General features: G+C 39.4%; 2 pseudogenes; one reads left to right on the top strand and one right to left on the bottom strand.

The window, feature by feature from the left end:
- The first annotated feature begins 3,546 nt into the window (after positions 1-3,546).
- Positions 3,547-3,839, top strand: LOC110307127 (large ribosomal subunit protein uL16-like; annotated as a pseudogene).
- Positions 3,840-4,037: 198 nt separating this feature from the next.
- LOC110307136 (E3 ubiquitin-protein ligase makorin-1 pseudogene) lies at positions 4,038-6,520 on the bottom strand (annotated as a pseudogene).
- Positions 6,521-6,991: the final 471 nt, after the last annotated feature.

Genomic DNA, 6,991 nt, shown 5'->3' with positions numbered 1-6,991 from the left:
CCTAAGAAACTGTTTAACAGATTCCAGGCATACCACAATGTCCAGAATTGAGAGGAAGGAAGACTAGGGATCAAAACCAAATCCTCGTGCTTTCAAATCAATCACTTTACTATCTGAACCAGCCTCTTTCCCAGAGCACACTTCAGTGTACATTCTTGCTTTATTATTATTATTATTTGCATTTAAAATGTTGTCCCCTTTCCCAAATTCTCCTCCACAGACTCCCCACACCATCCCCCACCTTAGCCTCTAAGAGGCTGATTTATCTATTAGTTGATATAGTTATTTTTCCTATGGGGTTGCAATCCCCTTCAGCTCCTTCAGTTCTTCCCCTAACTTTTCCATTGGAGTCCTCAGGCTCAGTGTATTGGTTGACTGAGTGTCTGCATCTGTCTTAGTCAGGTGCTGGCAGAGTCTCTCAGAGGACAGCTATACCAGGCTTCTGTCTGCAAGCACTTCTTGGCATCAGCAATAGTGTCCGAGTTTGGTATATGCAGATGAGATGGATACCAAGATGGAACAGTCTCTAATGGACTTTCCTTCAATCTCTGCTCCATTTTCTTGTCCATGTGTTTCCTTTAGACAAGGACAATTGTGGGTTAAAGATTTTGAGATGGATGGGTGGCTCCATCCCTCTATGCCTATTTACTCGAGGTGATCTGTTCAGGTTCTATTTCCCTGTTTTGGCTAATGTCATCCTCATTGGATCCTGGGAGCCTCGGGCATCTAGGACTTTCTAGTGGTTCTCCAGTTCCCCATCCCCACACTGCTACAGTCTCCTGGCCCTCTAGACTTCTCTCCTGTCTCTTCTCATACCTGACACTGTTTTCACCTTTTCCTTTCCCCTCCCTTCTCCCACCTAGGTCCCTCATTCCCTCTGCCTCCTATGACTTTTTTGTTCCCCCTTCTAAGTGGTATTGAAGCTTCCACACTTTGATCTTTCTTCTTCTTAAGTTTCATATGTTGGGTATTCTGAGCTTTTGGGTCAATATCCACTTATTAGTGATATATACCATGTATGTCCTTTTGGGTCTGGGTTATCTCATTCAGGATGATATTTTCTAGTTCTATCCATTTGCCTGCAAAATTTATTAAATTGTCATTTTTAATAGCTGAGTAGTATTCTATTGTGAAAATGTACCACATTTTCTGTATCCATTCCTCTGTTGAGGGACTTCTGGGTTGTTTCTAGCTTCTGGCTATTATAAATATGGCTGCTATGAACATAGTGGAGCAGGTGTCCTTATATGTTGGAACATCTTTTGGATCTATGCCCACTACTGGTATATATAGCTGAGTCTTCAGGTAGAACTATTTCCAATTTCCTGAGGAAACACCAGACTCATTTCCAAAGTGCTTGTACCGGCTTGCAATCCTACTAGCAATGGAAGAGTGTTTCTCTTTCTCTACATACTTGCCAAGATGTGCTGTCACCCAAGTTTTTGCTCTTAGCCATTCTAATTGATAAAAGGTGGAATCTCAGGGTCATTTTGATTTGCGAGTAAGGATGTTTAATATTTCTTTGGGTGTTTTTTGATCATTTGAGATTTCTCAGTTGAGAATTCTTGGTTTAGTTCTATGCCCCATTTTTTTAAGGACAAAAGGGCAGCCTACAGTCTGGGAAAAAATCTTTGCCAACCCTACATCTGACAGATGTGTATCTAAAATACACAAAGAACTCCAGAAAATCAAATGACCCAATTAAAAAATGAGGTACAGAACTAAACAAAGAATTCAGTGCACATTCTCAACACCAAAGGTCTGTATCAAAGTCTGTTTCTGGGCAAGCCAGCTTGCTGCAATCAGGGAAAGGTGAACTAGAAAGCTAGACTGAATCACATCCTTCCTCATACCCCGACCTCTTATGACCCTGTTGGATACCATTTCTTCCTTAGATGTTGAAGCCCTTCCTGGTTTAAGTATCAACTTTTCTTTCTGTTCCATTTCCTCACCTATGTTTCTTAATTCTCATTCCCAAAGACCCTTTTCTTTCTTTCATTCCTATCCAAAATAGAACCAAAAGCAAAGAGAGACAGATGTGTTAGGTGAACTTCCTTGGGATAGATAGCAGCAAGCAGGATAAAGGGAAATCGTATTACTTTCTGCATCTATGGTGTGGTAGGAGCTCCAGAATTGAGGTGGTGTACAGCAGTGCATTTAATAGAAAGTGGCTGGACCTACACTATGCTTGCTTTAGATCAACTTGCTTTTTCCTTGGTTGATATTTTCATGACAGAAGCAGTTTGAGCTACTTTTCTTGTTGCTATGACCAAATATCAGAGAAGAAGCAACTTAAGGAATGGCAGGTTTATTTGACTCACAGTTTGAAGAGGTGCAGTTCATCATGGGAAGTAACAGCACCATGTGTGTGCTGTAAGCAGCTTCCACAGTGAGGAAGCAGAACATGACTTGAGGAATGCTAGCCCTTGCATAACTTTACTCCCTTTTTCTTTTATTCAGCACATGGTCCCAGTCCATGACATGTTACCATTCATCTTCATGGTGGGCTTTCCCTCCTCATTCCAACCTCTCTGCCCTTAAGGACCAACCCATATGGTGAGTCTAAATGCATTCATTTTGAGAGTGATGATTAACTATCTCAAATTTACCTCCTGTCAATCAACATATAAACACAACACCTTTAGCTTTGGATTTTATTTTCACTTTTAATTATGTGTATGTTGTGCAGCTGTACACATGACTGTGTTCCTTTGAGCTGCTTCCTAGAACTTTGGTGTAAGCCTCTGTGAAGGTGTCATTTTTACACTTTTGTATGCCTGAAGAGCTAGTTATTCTGTGACCGATACTGCCAGGTTCCAATTCTCCCACAACAGACACAACCTCTGGACACCTTAGTGGCCAGATGTGGAAAAACACCTTCCAATGCTTTTGTTCTCCAGAAGGGGACTTCTCTAGCTACACTCACGCTGTGTTGTTTTCTCCCTTCAAATGCACTTGCATATCTACAAGTTGGAACTTTCCAAGGGTGGTGTGTTGCCCTGGGGGCAACTTTCTTATTGTAACATTGCACAGACCAATGTTTCTCTTTAGTGATATTCATCTTTTAAAGAATAATTTCAGTAGCTCTCTTCCTAGTTACCTTGTCTGCAACTTTACATTTTCTTGTGTGCTTCACTTCAGAAGGCAAAACTTTACTCTTGATCAAAAAGTTTGCTCTTGCTCTTTTTCGCTGGCGCATCACGGAGGATCCTATTGCCATCCTGGGCTGCCACCCCGCCCAGTGTTACCGGTATTGTAAGAACAAGCCATACCCAAAGTTTCCCTGATGATCCGAATCTTTGACTTAGGACAGAAGAAAGTGAAAGTTGATGAATTCCCACTCTATGGCCACATGGTGTCAGATGAATATGAACAACTCTTTTCTGGAGCACTGGAGGCTGCCCATATTTGTGCCAACAAATACACCATAAAGAATTGTGGCAAGGATGACTTTCATATCCGAGTGAGGCTACATCTTTTCCATGTCATTCGTATCATCAAGATGTTGTCCTGTGCTGGATCTGACAGGCTCCAGACAGGTATACAATGTGTAGTGCCTTTGGGAAGCCCCAGGGCACAGTGGCCAGGGTTCACATTGGCCAGGTCAAGTCCATCCGCAACGAGTTGCAGAGTAAGAAACAGGTGATTGAGGCTCTGCACAGAGTCAAGTTCAAGTTCCCTGGCCGCCAGAAGATCCACATCTCAAAGAAGTGGGGCTTCACCAAGTTTAATGCAGATGAATTTGAAGACACAGTTGCTGAGAAGCAGTTCATTCCTGATGGGTGTGGTGTCAAATAGATCATGGTCCTCTGGACAAGTGGAGAGCCCTGCATTCCTGAAGGCTTCCACAGTGCTCTCCTATACCCTACCAAATCATGATCAATAATAAATGTCATATCAGATCCACTTTAAAAGAAAAAAAGTTTGCTCTTCTTATAAAGTGGTGCCTCACAGAGACAGGGCTTGTATTTGGTGTTTATTCTAACAGATAAAGTGACAGTGTCTTTCCCTCAATGACTGAAGTCAACCTTGGTCTTTCATGATAGGCTAGTTTTAAAAGAATGCAGCATATAGGAAATGAAGGACAGTAGGAGGAGGTCAGACACGAAGACGATTAAGTTCTGAGAATTAAGCAGGGCCAGGGCTATTGTGGAAACAAAGGTTTGACTAGGTGGGAAGAACTAAAACATTTGCATAAAAGTCTTCCAAGGTAAAAGTGATAAAAAGATTGAAATGTTCTGGGGTAACACAAGTTTTATAGTATTTGATAGAAAAGACTAAAATTTAATGTTTCACACGAATACTATTTATGAAAATGGAACAATTTTATTACTGATAAAACTATATTGATAGTTCATCATCCTAAGTCCATAGTCTACTTTCAGAAGTGAATATTCTATGGATTTGAGACAATTCATGTGAAGTGTTTCTTCCTTCTAGTATCTTACAAAATAATTTAAAATGTTTATAAATCTCTTTAATTTAGAATTGAACATTAAAATGTATGTGCAATACATCTGTGCTAAGACATTGCAGTGTACTAATTATATGTCTTTAAACAATTACAATGATGTTAACGTTCTGTATTCTCTTTTTTAACTTCGATAAATTTGTTTCTTGTACTTGGCTCTGTTTGCATTGTGTGGCTTATGTTGAGTTATGAGAATAGTATTTAAATAATGATAGACTATTGGCTAATTTAATGGATTAAATAGGAAGGTACAACATGTAAAAGTTTAAGATACACTTTCAGAGTTAGATAAGTTTCTTCACAGAGTCTAAACTCTTTAACCCATTGAGCACAATCTCCTTAAAAATTATGAGTATTCTACTAATTGATACACGGGGTTTCCCCACTCAAATAAAACAGATAAAGCATCCAACCTAGCAGCTAACTGAAGTACAGAAAGAAATCCAAATTAGGATAGCCTAGGTTCATGATAAAATATGGGCACCTAAATGCAGTTCTTCATGTTGGATGTAGGCAAAAAAAAAAAAAAAAAAAAAAAAAAAAAAAGTTCAACTCTTCCTGAAAATAGAAAGTACAAATGAAGGCTGGGGAGGGGTCTGGCTCTGAACTTGTTCTCTTCTCAGTACTCTTCCACTTGTCATTATTCTTAACACAGTAGGTGTGGTTGCAGTTGGAGAGGATCCGAAAGCCATGCTTGCTAGGATTAGCTGTCTCACAGAACACCTCCATGGAGATCCCACACACCAGATCTTCACTGTGCTTCACAGCGAAAGAGAGCTTCATGCCATTTTCTAGATTTTATATGCTATGGCTTCTGGGCAGCATTCTACAAGGGTAGGGTCTTCAGTTCAAATTTGTCATAGGAGTCTCTGTGGAGAGACATACGTTTTCCCCAAAGCAATATTCTCTCACTGCAGCATAAGGAGTGAAAGCATTTCCTTGTCTCCACAGAGGTTGGCTCCTTCTCTGACTGTGGCTTGGTCACTGAGCCTTGCAGGGGTACTTCAATGCAAGTTAGGGGGCAGTAGTGCTTGAGGAGGGCAGTATAGCCACATTGAGGCTTCCCAGGAGCAGATTAAATGGCATTCACCCAGTGCTCTTAACCTGCGTCTAAAGTTGGCAAAGCAGCAACTTCTTCCTATTTTAATGACATGTTGTATATATATATCTGCAGCAGTCTTAGTAAATATAGAAATCTCTTTGATTATACTTAAAACAATATACCATATGGCTTGTTAGGTTATCAAAGTCTCCTTTCTTACAAAACCCATGCATCATATACCTTCAGGCAACCTGTTTCATGTACCCAATGCCCTTCTTATGCTCAGGATAGGAAAGGAAGGGTCCACTACCAACATGCTGCTGATTTGGCTTCCCTGCATCCTTTTCTTAGCAATAAAAGAGGACAGTACCATCAATAACCAGTCTGTAGGGCTCACCAAGTAGTGCATACTTGTGGTTTAGTATATTTACTGCTTGCAAGTGACATAGTATTGTAAAAAATTCTTTGTATGTCCATTAAAACTAACAGGAGTGAATCATGTGAGGACAGAAGCTCCAAAACTAGGAGCCAAAACAAAAACTTTTAATTTTTAACATTATTAGGCAGCAAATGAAATACATAAATGTTTATTTTTCATAAATGTCTGATAATGTTCATTGTAGAGGTCTTTCTCTTCTTGGATTAGATACATACTTAAACATTTGTTTTCTAGGTATTTTTAATGGTATACTTTTCCCAATTTCTCTTTCTGTGATTTCATTGTTGATATATATATATATATACATATATATATATATATATATGTATATATATATATATAAGCTACCATTTTATGTTGATTTTTATATCCTGCAACTTTACTGTGTTTATTAGGCTTAAGTTTTCTAGAAGGCTGTGTTGACTCCTTTAAGGAGTCAGAATCCTGTCTTATGCAAATACAGTTTGACTAATTCCTTTTCTAATTTCACCTACTTTGTGCCTTTCCCTTTTCTAATTACGATAGCTAAGGCTTTGTGGACTGCACCAAATAAGAGATTTGATATCATGTTGGCTACAGGGTTGTTAATAGCCTTTATTATGCTCTTTCTATTCCTAAAGACACCAGAACTTCTTTTATGTAAAAGTATGTTGATTTGTCAAGTAACTTCTCAGCATCAATTGAAATACTTATGTGGTTTCTGTCCCTAGGCTTATTTATATGATGCTTTAAATTTGTTGATGTATTTTGAACCAATCTCTCCTTCCTGAGAAAAAAGCCTACTTAATCATATTTTTAATGGGTCTGTGTAAGTTATTTATACCTTTAGGGCTTAATTTGGGCAAATAATGTTCATCTGTCTCTTGTGAGACTATGCCGGGGCCTAGCAAACACAGAAGTGGATGCTCACAGTCAGCTAGTGGATGGATCACAGGGCCCCCAATGGAGGAGCTAGAGAAGGTACCCAAGGAGCTAAAGGGATCTGCAACCCTATAGGTGGAACAACATTATGGACTAACCAGTACCCCGGAGCTCTTGA

The sequence above is a fragment of the Mus caroli genome, unplaced genomic scaffold, assembly GCF_978045245.1.
Source record: "Mus caroli unplaced genomic scaffold, Mus_caroli_1 scaffold_2, whole genome shotgun sequence".
Classification (NCBI taxonomy): domain Eukaryota; kingdom Metazoa; phylum Chordata; class Mammalia; order Rodentia; family Muridae; genus Mus; species Mus caroli.
Note: the sequence above shows the minus strand (reverse complement) of the source record. Positions and strands in the feature narration are given on the sequence as shown.